Raw genomic sequence first — 21,774 nt, forward strand, 5'->3', positions numbered from 1 at the left:
AGGCAGGTATATGGTATGGACACGAGCATGCTCTAACATGAACTGCCAATACATACATTGATACGAGATAAGGGCAATGTTCAAAACGAGGAAAGGCTTACGGTGCATACCTAGGCACCTAGAGACAAGGAAGGACGTAGTAATCGACTAATCGAAATGCTTAGTTGGAGTTGAAACTAAGCATAGATCCAGAGAATAGGGCAACCTTTCGAACTGCTACTGAATCAATGGGCAGGCGAGAGACAGTTGGTGTGAGCTATGAGAATGAATGACCTACATGTTTTTTGGACAAAAACAAGGAATGAAAGGAAGAATGAAGGTGCTTACCTTCCTGAAGGTGAGACATGAGTTTCCACAGCTGCCACCATTGCCTGTAACAGAAGATATTGCTGAAGCAACAAAAGAATAATGCAATTATGTAGGAATGTGAGTAAAGAATTGTAGGCATCATAAAGGAGAATCAGAAAGTTTTTCAACAGCTCTTATAATTAAGGCTGATCTTCACAACCAATACCAATGAATTTCACATAAAAAATTCTTTCCTATAATCCTCACTCGAGTTCGCTAAACCTACTCCTGGAAAACCGATTCTGGCATTGTTCCCAGCAGAACCCCAGCCATTTCTCATTCGAACCCATGGTGGGACTTTCGAAGGAGTAAACTTTTGCTGCGTGAAGAATTTCATTCCCAAGCTACAAGAACCTCCTTGCTGGAGATCTGGGCGGCCAATTGCAACTGAGACATGAGATGAGTCCATGCTGCATGTCTTTGTGTTTTGCTGGAAAGTTTGATTTATCAAACAAGTATCACTAGATTGTCCAGCCATTTGTATAGATGCACTCAACGATGCACATCTAGCAGATGTTGATTGGTCAAGCTCAGTGGGGGCACAAGGAGGCAGAGGTGGAAATGGATGGAATGGCACACCTGGAGCCATAGTCCAACCATCAGATATTTCTGCTTGCGGGACTTCAAATTGCTGCATGATAGAATAGGGAACTCCATAAGCGATAGGCTTACGCGCACTGAACCTCAACTGTGGTTCGCCCAATACAGCATTAACGAAGTGCTGCTTCATTTGCATCCCTCTCTCTTGGTGATCAGGAGTTGAAGAAGCATCTGATGGAATCACAGAGCCGTTACAAGGAGTTCCAAACCCAGGAGGGATATCCTCATTGTCATTATGCTTGTCCTCACCTACCAAGTCATTCCTACATCTTGATTGTGGGTGTTCCGCAGGGTTATCCCATCGGCTCTTGCGCTTGTGTGTTTTTGGCTCACTGGTTCTGCAGCTACTACCTGCAGCCGAAAGCTCTACTGTAGAAGTCTCTGTCGTGCCATAAGCATCAACTGGCTGTGTTTCAATAGAGTTTAATGCTTCTGTTGGTTTTCCCTCTCTCCATTGATCATACGGTACTGATAACTCTCCATGGCTTGTAGGCTGCTGATATTCAAATGCTCCATCCTCTTTTTCCATGCAGCAAGTTTTCCTTAAGGATCTAGGAATCCACTTATCCCTGAAGTTCCGGGCAATTTGATGGACCTGAGAAATAAAGGATGTTCAAGACTTCAGCAAACTATGGGACCTTCACCACTAAATAATGCATAGCAGAGAATACAGAGGACATAAATGTGTAACCATCCAAGGGAATTCAACAAATTAAAAGGGAAAAAAATATATCGTGGTTCTAACAAGTATCTGCTATAGCATAACTTTTTTTGTATTTTTATATCGTATATATTCTGTAGTCAGAACATCAGCTGTCTTCAACCAACAATGTTGAAGGCAATACAAAATCGGTCACATTTACATGCCTTATATAAACTGGTGGCAACAATACACGTCACCAATAATGGAATTGCAAGTCGCATAATTCATAGTTTGACAAATTTGTACAAGTTACCTGCTTGTCAGCATGTTCTGTTAGTGCCAATACTGAATCTTTAAAACTGCAAAAATACAGAATAAGATGCAATTCAGAAAAAAAAATATATGACACTTAAAACTATTTCATGAACAAAAGATGCATATAAATGGGACAATACATACAGAAATGCCCACTTGGTTTACTACTCAATCACAAAAACAAAGTCAATATAAAACAGAGTGAAAAGGCAAAGAGCACAAGTGTTTGAGGGTATTCTATATTTCTATTAACATTCCACAGAAGCCTGAAACTCAACAGGTCCTCGCCACATAAAGTTTATAAAAGGTTTTGACAACAATTATAACTTTGTGCTATCAGAAAATAGTTCTTATAATCTTCTTCACATGTATATTTCTGTACCCAGATGCTACACATCTTCTCATGCAAATTATATTCTTTGAACCGTTTATCCGTTATTCGACTGATATGCATAGGTTTTCTCCTAAGCACTGAACTACAGCTTTTATAAGCCGGGTGCATAATGGCAGTGAGGAGAACTCGCTTCAATATTGAATAATTGAAGTACAGGAAACTTCTTCTGACATAAGACTAGGAAAAACCTTTAAATGGAGCTAAGAATGAGAACCACTTACAGGTATGGTATTACACATTATAGTTAAATAGCAGAACAGATAGTATTGAGTTTTTTTAGCAATAACAGTCATCAAATTAGCACATACAATTAATTACATTGCAACATAAGCATGCATAGAAACTCATATTGGATGCCAATATTTCCAAATCTAAGGTAAATGCATCCAGCAGCAGCAAAAACAGACATTTCCATCATTTTATTAAATACATTATACATAGATTACGGTGTGTGCCTTAACGAAATGCTGCACAGGTTCTAGGGGGTTACTGGGCTGGTGCACTGTGTGCCTTGAACCTCAGTGGTGTGATCTTATATCTTTCCACAGACATTGCCATCATTTTATTAAATTCATAGATTAAGGTGTGTGTCTCTTAGATCCTAGGTGTATGCCTCAATGAAGTTATGCACAGGTTCTAGGAGGTTACTGGGCTGGCACACTGTGTGCCTTGAACCTCAGTTGCGTGATCTTTTCTCTTTCCACCCAAATCACCAGAGCAAATGAAACTTAGTATAGAACTAAAACATGAAATGTCAGACAAGAATTTTCTTCACCTCTCGACTCCTGGACAAGCTGGACCTCCAGTTATGTGCTCCAGCGTAAGAATCCCTCGAGTTGCTAGATACTCCAGTACCTAGACAAGAAGAGTGTAACAGCTGTCAGTAACTAATTGTTAATTATATTTAATCCAGATAGTTTACAATGATCTAAAAAAGATTCAACTGTAGTGCAAATGCTTCCCTGTATCATCCAGCAAGATGCTATCTAGTTCAAAAACAAAAATAAAGTGTTGCCTTGAAGCTAAACAAAATGTACAAGATAAGAGAAAACATGTTTACGAATTTTCTCAGTAGTTTTTTCCTTCGAATGATTCACTGTGGAGTGTGGAATCGGGGACATGAACCAATATATTCTTTCACTCACAAACTCAATAATGTATCATCCTCTATCTTCTGTGCAAGCCAACATAAAATTGTTTATGAAGCTCACTTTTCTTATTATCTGTTTTTCTCCAGCTAATTGCATCCAATATAATGTTGTGTTCCTATAGGTCTACTATTGAGCCATCACAGGCTTGGAAATGTGGATCTCAGGCAGCAGCCCAACAAGCATTGACTGGAAATTGCATGGTTTAATCTGGGTTATGGTAGGGAACTCAAAGAGTTTTTATGCTGAATTCCTTCCGTTTTCTTTTTTTCCGCATTGACCATATAATTTGTTTGCGCCTCATATTCAGTTAGAATTGCTAACTTGTGAATTAATCATTTAAGCTCCCATATCATTATGCATAAATGTCCACATACAAGAGAAAACGGGAAACGCCGCAACTAAATTAACGATGCTTTGAGGTAATTAATGTTCGAAACTCTACTCAAACTAATGACATGTGAACTAAATACAGCCAAGATATGTTTATAGAATACCATAGGTATCATTCACGTCTAAGAAATTGTCCATCATCTGATTCAAATATGCATAATGCATTTAAATAATTGTTCGCTGATCAGGTTAAGTAAATTTCGGAATGAAGAAAACTCTACCTTAAGAAGTTTCCGCAGAATTGGAGTTTTGATGAACTCTTTCCTATACCGCTTTAATATGTTGTGCAACAGATGCAAACCTAAAACCGGAACAGCCCACTCTCAGCAAAAACTAGTTACCTACCCCACTTAAAAATAAATAAACAACTACCATTTTTATTGATAATATCAACCAAAACTGTCCGAGATTTTGTCTTCAAGAGTGCATCCAAAATCATCGAAAGATCTCTATTGCTGCACGAGAAGAGGAATTAAATCATCTCCAAGAAAACTATTGACATGCACTTAAGCAGTTATCTTTCACCCACGAATCACGACATGTGTGGTTAAGAATTAATTAGCATGCAGTAGTATTTTCTGAGTACCTCTGAATAGCTTCGCCATGGCCATTGTTCCCAGTTGCAGCAGTTAGAAGAAGAAGCTTCAAGTAACCTCTTGATGCATCCTACCAAATCACAATAAGTTAGGAAACAGAGAAGAGGCCTCTACAGGATTACATAGGATTTTAATACAGCTGAATACATTTCGACAAATCAGCAATGGAGAATTAATTGTAACAAAAACAATGGAAAGAATGAATTGGCTAGATCTCATCACTCAAGTAAGACAGATGATATCAGATCCTAAAAAAACTAAGACAGCAAAAATTAAGAGAAAAGTTCCAAGTGCAAGAGGAACTGGGGAAGAGCTTACTATTCGTTTGCTTATTCCTCCTTCAGGGTCAAGTAGTTCATTCAGTTTTCCTTCTACTGCAAGCACTTACATAACTTGTTAGATCAAATAACCACTAATGATTAACTTAAAATCAGTCCCTACTATATCTCTGAATACCTGCTTCAAGATGATGGCTTAAAGAATTTTTTTGCAACTTTTTGGATTCTGAATTTAACTTAATAATATTCAGAGATAGTTTGTCCTTCAAAACATTTAACTTAGGTTTCCCTTTCTTAATTGATGACAACAAGCGTTTAGTCTGGGTCAGCCAATTGGACTTTGCTAGTTCATCACTGCCTTCCACAGTACCATACTTTAGATTCCTCTTAGATTCAACTTTATCAGACAATGATTTGCTATGTGATACACCAATCGCTTTTTTGTGAGTGGAAGACATGGATTTGTTCACAGTGCCATCCAATTCTGAGGTAATGTCCTCGATTTGTGAAGAGTCGTGCATCTGGGACACTATCCCCTCACATTCAACCCTATAACCTGCTGGTGTGGATTCTTTCAAGATCTTGCCAACAGGGCTATTGTTATTCAACTTATCAACAATATTAGCAGTAGAATGGTTACCAATAGAATCGTAAACACCAAACCCATCTGTAACCCTGATTTCCACCCGCGCAGAGTCAACACCTTCAGCTAATTGAGGTGAAGTTTCAGAAGTGTGTGATGTTATTAAGCTGTCGCCAACAGCACTGATAAGTTTCTTATCCCTATAGATTCTATCAGATGGTTCATTAGCAATTTCATCTTTTGAGTTATTTAATATTATAGCATTCCAATCTTCGCTCATATCTCTTTGATCACAAGTCATAACTGGTTCTGTGTATTCATCATCTGAATCATCCTGCGCAATTTACTTCCGAGTTTGTTAGATCACCACCAATATAGCCCCGGCAATTAGCTGAACCACATTCACTTTTTTTGGCAGCAGCCCCAAAAACACGTACAAAGTTGTAATCAAACGTAATCTCTTCCCCCTGTTAAGAAAAGTCCAAAGAATTGCTTAACTATCTGGACATAGAAAATTGCTCTGAATCAGAATATAAATTAAAGAGCCAGGAAGCATGCCAAAAAGTCGCAGCTATATCACACTTCTTCCCCACCCCATGAACGCTTCTCCAGAAAGAAAAGGTGGTAGCCGTAAATGCAAAATAAAAAAACAATAAATTTATTTAAATTGTTTAAGGATAATTTACCTTTTTAATAACTCTCAAAGAAAATAGTCCAATGCAAACTTCTCCATTCACCATCCACTGCCAAGCAAAGTCTTCAGTTAATTTGTGACAACCCAAATCAAATTTTCATTTATTTGAGCTGAAGACCATGGTATAATTTAAAAATGCCCATAAAGTAAAATTCCCATTAGTTAAAGGAATAAACTGGGAAAATTTAGATTTCAATTCAGAAGAAACAGTATAGCAATGAGATAGCAAGTTTTCAAGACCAAAAAGCATGCAGGTAATTATACATTCAATTATATTAGTCAGGAGTGCTCTGCTTCTGAATCAGGTGGATAATAATTCAACAACTAGTCCACCAGGATCTTATATTTATACCAGGTAAAGAGTTTTTTCTTGGCTAAGTTGTAGGCTAAAGAGCCAACAACCAGTTCACTGATATTTTTTCAGATATACAGCATGTGAACCAATAAAATGCTGACAATGAAAGAGTGATTGCATTTCATCAGCCACGTAGGCAGCTGATGTGTATGTGTGCTACAAAATGGGGTGAGAAAAAGAACAGGAAGGAAAAGACAGCTCAAAAAGAGCATAGATTAGCCACACCTGACAAATCACATGTACTAGATTGCTAGAAAGATAATAATTGATCAAAAGTGAAATTAAAACACATAATGAGAAGAAAAAGAAAACAAATGCAATATTTTCTTGCATTATAACATAGGGTGTTAAACAAGAATCACATAATGATCAGAAGGTTCTGCAAACTCAAAACACAAGTTCAACAAGAATTTTTCACATTTACAGGAAAGCAGCAAAAATCAGTGGAAAAAGTTACAGAATCACAATTCACAAACTATATTAAAGAGCACACTTTGTGAGAGGTTCCCAGACAATAATACCAAACTATATTAAAGAGCACAATGTGTGAGAGGTTCCCAGAAAATAATACCTTTTCTGTGCGACAGATAGCGTCACAGCTGTGATTTATAAACCGACCGAGATTCCCTTTAGCACATGCATCGATCACCTGTAGTAGAAGCATGAATATCTTGAGGATGTAATTCCACATATATAGTACCGTGATATCGATTATAGAAACTTGACACAAAATGTAAACAGGAAGGCATAGAAAATGGGATCTTAATGAGCTAGAGAGAAACAAGATTAACAATCAAGTTGCATTAAAGCATTTTGTGATTGCAGGATGTAGCAGTTAATTACTTGAGCTGTAATACAGCATCATTCTGCTGATACAGTAAGAATTTACTGCAATCAATAAAACCAAATTAATAGTAGAGATTTAAATTTCTTGTACCCAGAGTTGAAAGCTGAAGCAACAATACCGGGTTAATTTATCCTATTAGTTGAACCCACTTGGAGAATTCAATAATTCTGATAAGTAGAAACTATAATAACAACAATGATGTTGAAACGATTTACTCCCTCTGTCCCATTAAAAATGAAACGTTTTCCTTTTTGGGTTGTCCCATTAAAAATGAAACGTTTCCTGAAATGGAAACAACACTAGCTCTACTTTTTCCACTCTCTTACTTTACTCTCTCTTCATTAACTCACAAAACAACACTGCAAAAGTGCCGGAAACCAAATGTTTCATATTTATCGGGACGGAAGGATGATTTAGTATACTTTAAGATAATTCTTAACAATGGATGTGACACGTATAATCATCTGAATCCTTTCTCCAGAGAAAGGGCAGAGAAGACAGACACCACCAAGAGTTAAAGATCTTATTGTCAATTTTCATCAATTGTTCCATGACAGAAGACTAGGAACATCATTTGATTTCCAACCTGATATTTGAAAAAAAAAGATTCGCAAAGTAAAACTGAAACAACGCAACAACTATTCCAATCTCCTTGAAAGGTCGTGAAAACAGACACTTGGTAGTGTTGCCCACGGTTCACGAACCGGCGGTTCCGGTTCGGAACCGCCGGTTCCGGTTCGGTCGAAGGCGGAACCGGAACCGGAACCGAACCGTGAGGCTATTTCACGGTTCCGGTTCGGAACCGCCGGTTTTTCCGGCGGTTTAGGCGGTTCCGGTTCGGAACCGGCGGTTTCGCGGTTCGGTTGTATTTTTTTTTTAATTTGAAATTTGGATTTATACAACAAATTGGAACAAGACAATGTATACTTCAAATAGAAATACGACGAATAAGGAAGAAATGATATCTATTTTATTGAGTTTGAGTTGTAACGGACAACGATACATTACAATTTACAATATGTATACAAGTATACAACATACAATAATGTAATATAAATTTGAAATTTGGACTTATACAATAAATTAGAACAAGATAATGGATAATTTAAATTGAAATAAGACGAATATGATGAAAATGATATCAATTTTATTAAATTTGAGTTGTAACGGACAACGATACATTACAATTTACAATACATATACAAGTATACAACATAAGGTGAAAATGATATCAATTTTATTGAATTTGAGTTGTAACGGACAACGATACATTACAATTTACAATACATATACAAGTATACAACATACAATAATGTAATATAAATTTGAAATTTGGACTTATACAATAAATTGGAACAAGAGTACAAGACAATGGATAATTTAAATTGAAATAAGACGAAGAAGGTGAAAATGATATCAATTTTATTGAATTTGAGTTGTAACGGACAACGATACATTACAATTTACAATACATATACAAGTATACAACATACAATAATGTAATATAAATTTGAAATTTGGACTTATACAATAAATTGGAACAAAACAATGGATAATTTAAATTGAAATAAGACGAATAAGATGAAAATGATATCAATTTTATTGAATTTGTGTTGTAACGGACAATGATACATTACAATTTACAATACATATACAAGTATACAACATACAACAATGTAATATAATTTACAAATAAAAAAACATGAAATGGAGGGAAAAATGGAAGAACTACGGGAACAAGTATAAGTGTATAACAATGCGTAATAAGAGTAGATTGCCCGCACGGGCTTAACTCAGTTGGTTCCTGGGTGGTAGATTGTCCCTAAGCAGACAGGATCGAATGCTGGCAGCCGCAGTGTGGGAGTTTCACCACTGTGGTGGCTCCTTGTGTGCTGGTTACCAGTGTAAGTTCCTCCCACCTAATGGGCCGCTGAGGTACCGTGTTTGAACCCCTCCATAGCGATGTCGGGCCGGGTTATGGGGGCGCCTGGGGTGAGCGAATCACCTTTTGTCCCTAAGTAGCACTTGAGTAATTAAATGGAAGCACAATAGCACAAATGAGAAATTGGAGACAAAGAGAGAGAATTGGGAGATTGAAGAGAAAAACTCTTATTAACATAAGAGTGTGGTGAATGTAAATGAGAATAGAGGGGGTATTTATAGATTAAAAAATGGGGGGAAATGGAAGAATTTAATTTCAAATTTATATTACATTATTGTATGTTGTATACTTGTATATGTATTGTAAATTGTAATGTATCGTTGTCCGTTACAACTCAAATTCAATAAAATTGATATCATTTTCACCTTCTTCGTCTTATTTCAATTTAAATTATCCATTGTCTTGTACTCTTGTTCCAATTTATTGTATAAGTCCAAATTTCAAATTTATATTACATTATTGTATGTTGTATACTTGTATATGTATTGTAAATTGTAATGTATCGTTGTCCGTTACAACTCAAATTCAATAAAATTGATATCATTTTCATCATATTCGTCTTATTTCAATTTAAATTATCCATTATCTTGTTCCAATTTATTGTATAAGTCCAAATTTCAAATTTATATTACATTATTGTATGTTGTATACTTGTATACATATTGTAAATTGTAATGTATCGTTGTCCGTTACAACTTACAACTCAAACTCAATAAAATAGATATCATTTCTTCCTTATTCGCCGTATTTCTATTTGAATTATACATTGTCTTGTTCCAATTTGTTGTATAAATCCAAATTTCAAATTAAAAAAAAAAAATACAACCGAACCGCGAAACCGCCGGTTCCGAACCGGAACCGCCGGTTTTCACGGTTAACCGCCGGTTTCCGGTCCAAAAACCGCCGGAACCGGCCGGTTTTGCCGCTGAAAAGCTGCCGCCGTCAGCCCCATCCCTGACGCCTTGATTTACGCGCCCGAACCGGCGGTTCCGCCGGTTAACCGGCGGTTCCGAACCGTCCCGAACCGCCGGTTCGGTGACGGTTCCGGTTCGAAAAATCATGAACCTGAACCGGACCGCGACCCGAATTGCGACGGTTCCGGTTCGGAAAAATTGCCACGGTTCCGGTTCGGAACCGGAACCGCCGGAACCGGAACCGGTGGGCATCTCTAACACTTGGGATCACATATTGATGCGAAAAAAAACCAACAGTGATCAGAGATTACCACGAACCTCACTCCCATTCAATGTCATGAAATAGAAATGTTTATAACCCATCATGCCATAATCTCTTTGTCTGGCTTCATATGCATGCACATCAAGTACCTGCAACATCCAAATATATTATGGTGTTAAGATCAATCTCATCTTCAACTAAGTGTCAAATTCCAAAATGGAACATCCCAATTACAGCTGAAAAAACAAAGAATATAGATCAAAGAGCCCTGTAAGGTGCATAATGCAAGATACAGTGTACATATTCCATCCAATAGGAGAGTCCCATCAACTGAGCTGTTGATGGAACTAATGCAATAAGGGCAGCTTAATGTAAATATAGATAAGAAAAACAACACCTAATTGTGGCAATTGATTTAAGAAATAAACATTGTGGATGTGTGTCCATGCAAATCATGCAAAGTATCATTCTTGCATAAGTAAAGTATCATTCTTGCAGCCGCAAGTTATCATTCTTGCTGCCGCAAGTTATCATTCTTACACTGGCGGACTATCATTCTTGCGCAAGGAAACTATCATTCTTGCGCAAGGAAACTATCATTCTTGAGCAACTCATTCACGTCAAGCTGCTGATTTGATTAAGTGATAGAGCCGTTGGAGCTCGAGGAAGAGATCAAGAAAGGAGCTCGGTTTGGTGAGCTGAAACTAGCCGTTGGGAATCAGCGGTTATAACTGTTTTGTGTGAAATCAGTTGATGGGTTATTTCTTGTTCTTCGCATATATAGCTCGATAGTTTGCAGTTGAAAAGAATAGAAGAAAGAATACACAATACACATACACAATTAGGAGATTATTGCTCTAGCTTGCGATTAGTTTGGAGTGATTGAATTGTGAGTGTGAGTTCATTGTATTTGAGAGTTGTTCATCAATAAGATTCCGGTCATCTTCTCCGTGGACGTAGGTGGTTTATCACCGAACCACGTTACATCGTTGTGTGCTTTATTCTTTCGTTCGTGCGCGTGTGAGATCGGTGGTATCACGACCCAACAAGTGGCGCCGTATGTGGGAATATCCCAGAGGTTTTCTTGTTGATTGTTTTCTGGGTGAGTTAGGGTCCAGAAGCTCTGGTGTCTAAGCCGATCTTGACGATTGTCCACCGTCTGTTCGAAGAAATGTCCACGGCCAAGTTTGAGGTGGAGAAGTTCACCGGCAGAAACGACTTTGGGCTGTGGAGGTTGAAGATGAAGGCTATCTTGATGCAGCAAGGCCTATGGGATATCTTGAAGGATGGCACCGAGGCTAAAGAAAAGCCTGAGGCCGATGAGAAAGAAAAAGGAAGGCTTCAAGATATGCAATATAAGGCTTACAGCACCCTGATCTTGAACTTGACAGATAGGGTGCTGAGGGAAGTTTCCAAAGAGGAGACGGCTGCGGGCGTTTGGACAAAACTTGAGTCATTGTATATGACCAAGTCTCTTGCAAATCGTTTGCATTTGAAGCAGAAACTTCTTGCTTTCAAGTTTTCAGATGGAAAGAGCATTTCTGAACAGCTTGAGGAGTTTGGGAAATGCATAGATGATCTTGAAAACATTGATGAGGTGATTAAGGATGAAGATAAGGCTTTAATGTTGCTCAATTCCCTGCCCAAGAGTTATGAGCACTTCAAGGATGCAGTGCTTCTTGGTAGAGAGGCCAAGGTTACATATGAAGAGATACATTCTGCATTGAAGCTGAAGGAATCGCAGAAGGCTGATGCTAAACAACCTGATCCAGTGGCTGAGAGCCTGCATGTAAAGAACAATCAGAATAAGAAGGGTTCCAAGAAGAAGTTCCAGAAGAAGGAAGAAGGTGGGGGGTGGAAGGAGAAAAGGAGCTGTCACTACTGTAAGAAACCCGGCCATTTAAAGAAACATTGTTTTGCTTGGAAGAAAAAACAAGAGCAAGAAAGGGCTGGGAATGCAGAGACCGCTGATCTGGCTCAGGATGTTGAAGATAATGAGGCTTTGAATATCCACTCAGGGGCCAAGATTGAAGAATGCTGGATCATGGATTCAGGTTGCTCCTTTCACATTTGTTCCCACAAGTCTTGGTTCCAAGAATTATCAGATTGGGAAGGATCAGTGATACTAGGGAATGATCAAATGTGTAATGTCAAGGGCATTGGGAATATCAGACTGAGAATGAAGGATGGGAGTGTGAAAACTCTCACAGAGGTCAGATTTATACCTCAAATTAAGAGAAATTTGATATCTCTTGGAATGTTGGAATCAAAGGGGTGCAGGTTTGATTCTGGTAATGGGGTTCTTAGAGTAACTAAAGGCTCCAGAATTGTGATGGAGGCTCAAAGAAAGAACAGCCTATATTACTTGGTTGGTGAGACAGTGGTGGATTCTGTCAATACTGCTCAGTCAGAGAACTTGAATCTTTGGCATGCCAGGTTGGGGCATGTGGGTGAGAAGGGCATCAGAGAACTTGCTAAGCATGGGGTTATGAAGCTGGGTGCAACAGAGAAGTTGAGCAAATGTGAGTCCTGTATGCTTGGGAAGGCCAAAAGGTTGCCATTCACTGGAGGAAAGCACACATCTACAAGACCTTTTGTGTATGCCCACAGTGACCTATGGGGGCCATCTCCAACAGAATCCATAGGTGGAGGTAAGTATTTTATCTCCATCATAGATGATTACTCTAGCAAAGTGTGGATTTATATTCTGAAAGAAAAGTCTCAAGCATTTGAAAGATTCAAAGAATGATATACAAGATATGAGAATGAAAGAGGATCTGTCTTGAAGTATCTGCGGACTGACAATGGGATGGAATTTCTATCTGCTGAGTTTGATGATTTCTGTAAAATGAAGGGAATAAGAAGGCATAGGACAGTGCCTAGGACCCCTCAGCAAAATGGATTGGCAGAGAGAATGAATAGGACATTGCTAGAAAGAGTGAGATGCATGTTGTTCTACTCTGGGATGCCAAAGAAATTCTGGGCAGAAGCTATGTCTACTGCAGCTAATCTGATTAACAAATGCCCCTCCTCAGCAATATCAAATGAAACTCCAGATCAGAGATGGTATGGAAGCCTTGGTGATTACTCCACTCTGAGGGTGTTTGGATGTGGTGCCTATGCACATGTCAAGCAAGATAAACTGGAACCGAGGGCAAGAAAATGTGTAATGCTGGGGTACCAAGATGGAGTGAAGGGGTACAGATTATGGAACTTGGATAGAGCAGGCCAAAATATCATTGTGAGCAGAGATGTGACATTTAATGAAGAAGAGATGCCATTCAAGAAGAAGAAAGAAGTATCTGATGGTGAGAGCAGCAGCTCAGGAGTGCAGAATTTCGAGTTTGACAAAGAATACCACAGATCAGATGGTGATGAAGATTCTGAGATCACAGAGAACCAGGAAGAAAGTGGAGCATCTAACCATCAACCAGCTCAGGACACTAATAGCCAACAATCATCAGAACAGCAAACTGATGCAAGTCAAAGAGTTAGAAGAAATCCCAGAAGAAATGCAGGATTGCCTAGCAGATTTTCAGATTATGATATGAGTTTCTTTGCTCTTTGTGTGGCTGAGGTGCTCATGTTTTCAGAACCCTCAACCTATGAGGAAGCCATAAGTTGCAAAGAAAGTCAGAAATGGGTCAGAGCCATGGAAGAAGAAATAGAGTCCTTGCTGAGAAATGGGACTTGGATTTTGGTAACTGATCCAGGGACTCAGAAGCTGATAAGTTGCAAATGGCTATTTAAGAAGAAGGTAGAGGTGGGGGAAGTTGAAAGCATACGGTTTAAGGCAAGGCTGGTTGCTAGAGGGTTCACACAAGTGGAGGGTATTGACTACACTGAGGTGTTCTCTCCAGTGGTGAAACACACATCTATTCGGATCTTGTTGGCCTTGACAGCTCATTTTGATTGGGAGCTGCATCAACTTGATGTAAAGACAGCTTTTTTACATGGAGATTTGGAAGAAACAATCTACATGGTGCAGCCTAAAGGCTTTGAGAAGCCTGGAGAGGAAAAGAAAGTGTGCTTGCTGAAAAAGAGCTTATATGGCCTCAAGCAAAGTAGTAGGCAGTGGAATAAGAAATTCCATGAGCAAATGGAGTTGATGAATTTTGAAAGGTCAAGCTTTGATAGTTGTGTGTACATCAAGAAGAAGCGAGATCTGATAATTGCCTACCTGTTGCTGTATGTAGATGATATTCTACTGGCAGGTTCAAACAAGAATGAGCTGCAAACTGTGAAAGAGGAGCTGAGGCAGAAGTTTGAGATGAAGGATCTTGGAGAAGCCAAGAGGATCCTGGGTATGGATATTGTCAGAAACAGAAGGAAGAAGGAATTGAGTTGTTCCAGGCTGACTACATCAGAAAGGTGGTGGAGAAGTATCAAGTGAAAGATGCAAAGCCGGTTTCCACTCCACTGGCAGGTCATTTCAGACTTAGCAAAGAACAAATGCCAAGAACAGAGGATGCTAGGAGAGAAATGAGCCTGATACCCTATGCGAATATAGTGGGCAGTGTGATGTATTTGATGATATGCACAAGACCGGATGTAGCTCATGCTATAAGTGTGGCTAGTAGGTACATGGCTGATCCGGGTAGAGAGCACTGGGCTGCTCTGAAATGGATTCTGAAGTACCTAAAAGGATCTGCAATGATTGGTTTGAAGTTTGGCAGTGAAGCTTGGTCTGAAAAGGATGAAGTTCTTGAGGGATTTTGTGATTCGGATTATGCAGCCAACTTGGACAACAGAAAATCCCAAAGTGGCTACATATTCACCTTATTTGGAACAGCAGTCAGCTGGAAATCGAATCTACAGTCTGTGGTTGCGTTATCCACAACCGAGGCTGAGTATATTGCATTAACAGAGGCTGCAAAGGAGGGAAAATGGCTGCAAGGGATCATGCAAGATCTGGGAATGGAGTTGGGAGCAGTAAAGATTAACTGTGACAGTAACTCAGCAATATGTTTAGCCAAACACCAAATGTTCCATGAGAGGTCGAAGCATATAGATGTGAGGAGACACTTCATCAGAGATGAGATTCAAAGTGGAAAGATCAATGTGGTGAAAGTTCCTACCGAAGAAAATGCATCAGATATGTTGACAAAATCTCTGCCAACTTCGAAATTCAAACATTGTTTGAAGTTGGTTGAAATTGTGGAGTGTTGAGATTTGTAACAAGGATTGAGAAGGGAATCTAGATATTGATGGAGCTTTGCAAGGACAAGGTGGAGATTTGTGGATGTGTGTCAATGCAAATCATGCAAAGTATCATTCTTGCATAAGCAAAGTATCATTCTTGCAGCCGCAAGTTATCATTCTTGCTGCCGCAAGTTATCATTCTTACACTGGCGGACTATCATTCTTGCGCAAGGAAACTATCATTCTTGCGCAAGGAAACTATCATTCTTGAGCAACTCATTCACGTCAAGCTGCTGATTTGATTAAGTGATAGAGCCGTTGGAGCTCGAGGAAGAGATCAAGAAAGGAGCTCGGTTTGGTGAGCTGAAACTAGCCGTTGGGAATCAGCGGTTATAACTGTTTTGTGTGAAATCAGTTGATGGGTTATTTCTTGTTCTTCGCATATATAGCTCGATAGTTTGCAGTTGAAAAGAATAGAAGAAAGAATACACAATACACATACACAATTAGGAGATTATTGCTCTAGCTTGCGATTAGTTTGGAGTGATTGAATTGTGAGTGTGAGTTCATTGTATTTGAGAGTTGTTCATCAATAAGATTCCGGTCATCTTCTCCGTGGACGTAGGTGGTTTATCACCGAACCACGTTACATCGTTGTGTGCTTTATTCTTTCGTTCGTGCGCGTGTGAGATCGGCGGTATCACGACCCAACAAACATAAAACCGTTTTGTCATGGCACCTTTATTACTGATAAGTTTGCCCGCTTTTCAGCCTACCAAATTAATATAATTAGGTCACGTGAAGCCCCTAAGCACCAGAAGGCTTAAAGCTAAGGTAATGATAATGCATAACCTCTCCAACATATTCTATCAGGAACTGTCCTTGAGGCATGTCTTCAAGGGCCTGAAGACCATAGCCTTTCTTTCCACACCTGATCCACTTCAGTTTAGAATATTTGCGCCTTTGAAACTGCAAGGAAATATGCATTAGAATTGAATTATTGACATGATGTACCTAAATATATGCCAAAATAGGTAGCTTTCTTCACTGTTGATTTGAACAAAGTTCACCACATGGACAAGTTCCCTGAACACACTCAATGTTAAGCATCCGGTTCAAACATTTATCTCCACACCCCATTCTTCCATCTGATGGAGGTTTACAATGGCAAACCATTACCTGTTATACACAACAAGAAGGAGAAATATTTTCAAGTGGATCACAAATTGAAGTATTGAACACAGCAACCCATCAGAATGCATGCATATATGCAGAATATAAATGCCAGGTTTTTAAGAAGACACCCCCCAGGTACCTGCTGGCATGTCATACAGTTGTACTGTATCAAGAGACAAAAGCCTGAACATATGTTCAGACCAGTCAATGCCCTAGAATATAACAGGAATTTCAAGGAAAGATGCACTATAAGATGGTTAAGCATCACATGATTTTGTGGCATCCCTCATAACAGCCCCCAAAAATACTTACGTCTTACCTTACACTTCAAACACACCATCTATTCAAATTGCAAAGAGCTAGGCCTTGAACACTAGCCAAAACCATCATATTTATTCATCTATTATTCTATTAGCAACACATTTGAGACCTTGACAAGTGTCACATGTCTAAACAGTAGGGATAAGCATGCATACTAAAGTCAACAGAAGCACCTAAATGCTTTGCTAGTGAAAACAACTTAGATGATTTAACAATAGAACATTTCCAACATGACGTACACTGTGAAGACTTACAAATGATATAATTAGAATACAAACATTTATATAGAGACTAAATAGTATTGACGGGGCATAAAAGTAAAAAAAGAGCGGCTATGCTTACATCATCAATGGTTTGAGTTTTGCGGCTTCGATGCAGAAACAAGTTCGACTTGATAAGTGTCCACGATGACTGCTGAGCAACTGTTTAATAAACAAAATCAACTCTACATTAAGTGAAGGGGAGAGAGGCATATTGTCTCATAGTCATATAGAAACAAAATTTCAAGGAACACAGAGCCACTACTGTGACAGCGTTATAAAAACTACAAACCCTTTGATCGGTTTTGATTAAGCTTTAGAAAAGTTCTGCAAGCATCTTCCTCATCAGATATTTCCAGTTCTTGATTAATGTCTGAATTCGACTTCTCTTGAGGAATTGAGCAGTCAGCAAAGTCTTTATCAGTGTTAATCTCAGCAAGTCCTTAACAATGTATATAACAAACCCATCAATCACTCTACCAAAAATATGAATGCATCAACATCATAAACGAAAAGTATTCAGTATACTCCAAATCCAATTGTTCTCAATATGTCTTTAATATGTGTTGATATTAAGGAGCAATATCTTATCATTTTCACTAAACAGTATCTAGTTTATTTGTTAACTTCATTAGTTAATATTTTTAACACTCGAGAAATGGTTGTGTGCGACAGATATAGCTTAACTTCCCAAACATGGGCCACACTGCTTATGGCAAGTCTTGGGGCCCTTGTTATTAATTAAACATAACTGAGCTCTAGGCTAAAATATTATAAACACATAATAAAAGTTTGCTATGAGTATGACATGGAAAGGAAACTTTAGCTTTGTTCAATTTCTGGAAGATACAAATCAGACACATGTAACTTCCAAAAATTAAATTATAAATTAAAGAAAGCATGAGAACCTTTAATGAAGTGTTGAGTTGCTGAAACTGCTTAGAGTTGGATTAGACATACACAACATAAAATTTGCACAAAGAAGGACAAGACAACCCAAAGAAAAAAGAAAATGGCCAACAGGAAAGACCACCAAAAAAGATTATTTGTAATCCCTTTGTATGGTGTATGCATACAACCTTCCAACAAGAAATTGTGATTAACCAAAAAAATCTTGCTGGTAAAGTATAACTCAATACTAAATCAAGAATGTCTCTCTTGGCATACAATTTCAGGTGAAACACAATTGCATACTAATACAATGCACAAGCAACTCTAAGCAGGTATTTTTCAATAGTAGGCAAGCAGTTTAGATATTTCTTATAAATCAGGCTATCACATTATCACGTTATATATCAGTCAAATAAACATATATCCTGCACCTAGATCCAACCAAATCCCGCACAACTTAACGTAAAGTAGTGCACTAGACCAAGCACAAAATAAATATCTAACCTGCAGAGAAATGGCCACAATCTATGCATGTCAATCTTCCTAGCACTTAAATAAGGAATCAAGTATCTCTCTACTTTCTTGCAAGGTCTAATAGTTATCATATGGTAATCCATATAGGCGGCGTCCCAATTGCAACATTCTTAAGTACCTACCATCCACAGTTAGTTTCTTCAATTTGATCAGCAAGTGCTGCTTGTATCCGCCGCCATTTTTGGCACTTGTCACAAAGCACCCATGCATTCCTAGGTGGATCATATTGCTCTCTTGTCCCATCAATTGAAGATTTCACTGTGTTAATAGGTCCGGTTACACCATTGCTAAATGCTCCAGTACCTCCAAGATGTGTTTCATTTCCTGCAAAGTTAATAGGGGCATTAAAAAGCTCATTTTACAGTCTCCATATGCTAAATAGTGAACTATGAACAGGGGAACTGAAGGAAAGACTTTATGTAAATTCAGCTTTGAACTATTGGTCTTTCTCTATATTCTGGATAATAGTAGGACTTCTGAATATATGTCTATGTATAAAATCATCAATAGTTACTTACCATCGAAACTGTTTCTATTCCCGTTCTTTTTGGAGGCTGCTTCTTTCTCATTGGGAAAAGTTCTCGACCCGCCCTTGCTCCTTCCCTTGGCAGTAGCACCAGAGCATTTGGGATTTTTATACCATTGCTGCAAGGTATCAATGTGTGGCAGACTGGTGAGTTTGAACAAGGCTTCGACAAAATCAAACCATCTTGTAGATCAGGTAAACCTTTTTCACAAAGCGAAACATCACGAATAGAATTTATAACTTCTGAGTCAGGCGAGGTTCCAACATCAGAACACTGGATTTTAGTAAAAGTTCTAGAGTTATCAGCCTCCTCCTCCAGGCTTCTAATCTCATGGAATTACTCGAAGTATCAAGGGAATTTTTATACAAAGTACCCTTGACCTTTAGATGTGCGCTTATGGCAGAAATATCTGATGGCATCACCTTCTCTAAATTCCTTTCGCATGGTGCTGAAAACTCTCTTGGGACTTCCTCTCCCAACTTGTTGTCCTTTGTATCAACGAATCCAGTAATATCTTTTCCTGGTGCACTAAAAGTTTTGGCAACATTACCAGGGGTACACAATTTATTTCCAATCTTAATCTTTAATGAAATACGACCAGTGGGAACCAAACTTTTCCCTAATGATTTTTTACCTATCAGATCTCTTGTACCCTTCCTTTTTTCCTTTCCCACCTTTCTTGAGTCTTTGTTTTCTCTCATTACCTAACCTCTTATCTAATACACTGCTTTGATCAATATCTGGTAAGATGGTACCAAGATCTCCCCAAACAGAAGATCGAGCCCGGTTGGCAGATAAACTTCTACTTCTTCTTATTATTGGCAAGAAACGTAGATCAAAGTCTGAGCTTTGGTTGAGTGCTGTTCTACATTTTGATGAATTTGGGAGCTCATTCATCTGACTTGATTTAGTATCGTGCGCACTCCTCCGACGAGAGGATGTATATACAATTAAAGAATGACTCTGTGTGGAGGTTTTGTCAATACCAACCAAAGCCTTATTAGCTTCACCATCCCCTTGTATAGATGGCTCAGCAACAACAGCTAAGTCAGAAGAACCGAGGTCACTGGTTTCATTTCCATCGGCTGTGCATTGTATAGGCATGTAAGCTTGGCCGACTGAATCAAAAATATCAGCATTGCTCTCTGGTGCTACACAGATAGAATCAAAAGCTGAAAGAAGATCAGAACCTGAAACTTCTGATTCAACCATGATCAAAGATGATATATCAGCTGCCACGGAAGAGGACTGATAAGGTTGTGGAGAAACAGACAATTTTCCATTGTCCAAATCAAAATCAATCATGAACGACTCATCCTTGATCCCACATATATCCTCTCCGAATTTCGTCTCTGTAAACATATCACAGTGTTCATGGAGATTCATCAAATATGATAGAGAAACTCACAAGCACCTCCCCTGTATCCCATAACAAAACCCTTGCCCTGAGAGTGAAATTTAAAAAAATCAGCAATAGAGTACGAACTAAACAATCATGGAAAAGCAAGTCAAAGCAAACAGATACTGAGCTGACCAACATTGCTAAATAATGGCAAAGATAGTACAGTACTGCAATAAAAGGTAGTATCACAGTATTTTAATGCTAGCAGCTATAGGGAAAAAAGGAAACATCATAATGATCAATGGAAACAAATCAAATTCCTAAACATTGCGCAACAAAACCACAACCGAAATTTATGAAACTAAATAAGAAGTAAATTAGAAAGGAGTTACGTTTCTGCGGTTGTAGTTTTGTTTGGCCGAGAAGCGAATGATCTCCAAATGAGGTTGGAGAAGAGGGGGATCGGCGAACACTACGGAAGCATTGCTGCTACTGTAGAGGGAGGAGGCACACACACGCAGTCGGAGGCTGACTTGGCCAGGTGGAGAGGGACAGCTGCGAAATTGATATTTCGGGAAATTATGAACTTAAGGTAGAATTGTTATTCTGTTAACAATTTGAAGATGATAGCGAAAGTAATTGGAGACGGACGGCGGTGGTTATGGTTTGATCGCCGGAGAAGCGAGAAGTGAGAATAAGAGAGAAATATGAGCGCGTTGAGCTGGGAGAGAAGAGGGTGAGACTGGTTTGGTTTGGTTTGGTTTGGGTCAAAGGAGTACATTTTTAGTAATAAAATAAGTGGGGCCAAAGCTTGGGCCTTCAGGTATTTCGGCCGTTTTACAAATGTTGGAGGGGTTATTTAAATTTAAAAATGGGCTACCCTTTGTCTTAGATAAACTTATTGGATTTTTGTAAAACGGAGTTTTGGAGAGAAATAACGATATTGTAACTTATTTAAATTAATATAATAACTTTTGATATAATTTAACGCTTCATCTCAAATGGAAAATGCATAAATATTTGTCAACTTAATTGTATCAGGGCGGTTGCACCAAGCTATAAATATATATGTGTGTTTGGTGATCCATATTTGGCTGACAAGACGCATTGGTCTTCAACACATGAAAACTTTTTTGTCCCTATTATTTATCATTAATTCATGTACGAAAAATGAAATATTCGAAATCCCCTCCTAACTTTTCATTGGTTCGCGGCAAGGGAGCTCTTTATATACATACTGCTTCTCCCTCGTCAATCATCCCATACACT

The 21,774-nt window shown here is 38.6% G+C and overlaps 1 pseudogene; it reads right to left on the reverse strand.

Annotated features, from left to right (window-relative positions):
* Nucleotides 1-114: 114 nt before the first annotated feature.
* On the reverse strand, nucleotides 115-21,272 carry LOC121810097 (annotated as a pseudogene).
* Nucleotides 21,273-21,774: the final 502 nt, after the last annotated feature.

The sequence above is a fragment of the Salvia splendens genome, chromosome 1 (assembly GCF_004379255.2).
Source record: "Salvia splendens isolate huo1 chromosome 1, SspV2, whole genome shotgun sequence".
In the NCBI taxonomy this organism is placed as follows: Eukaryota; Viridiplantae; Streptophyta; class Magnoliopsida; order Lamiales; family Lamiaceae; genus Salvia; species Salvia splendens.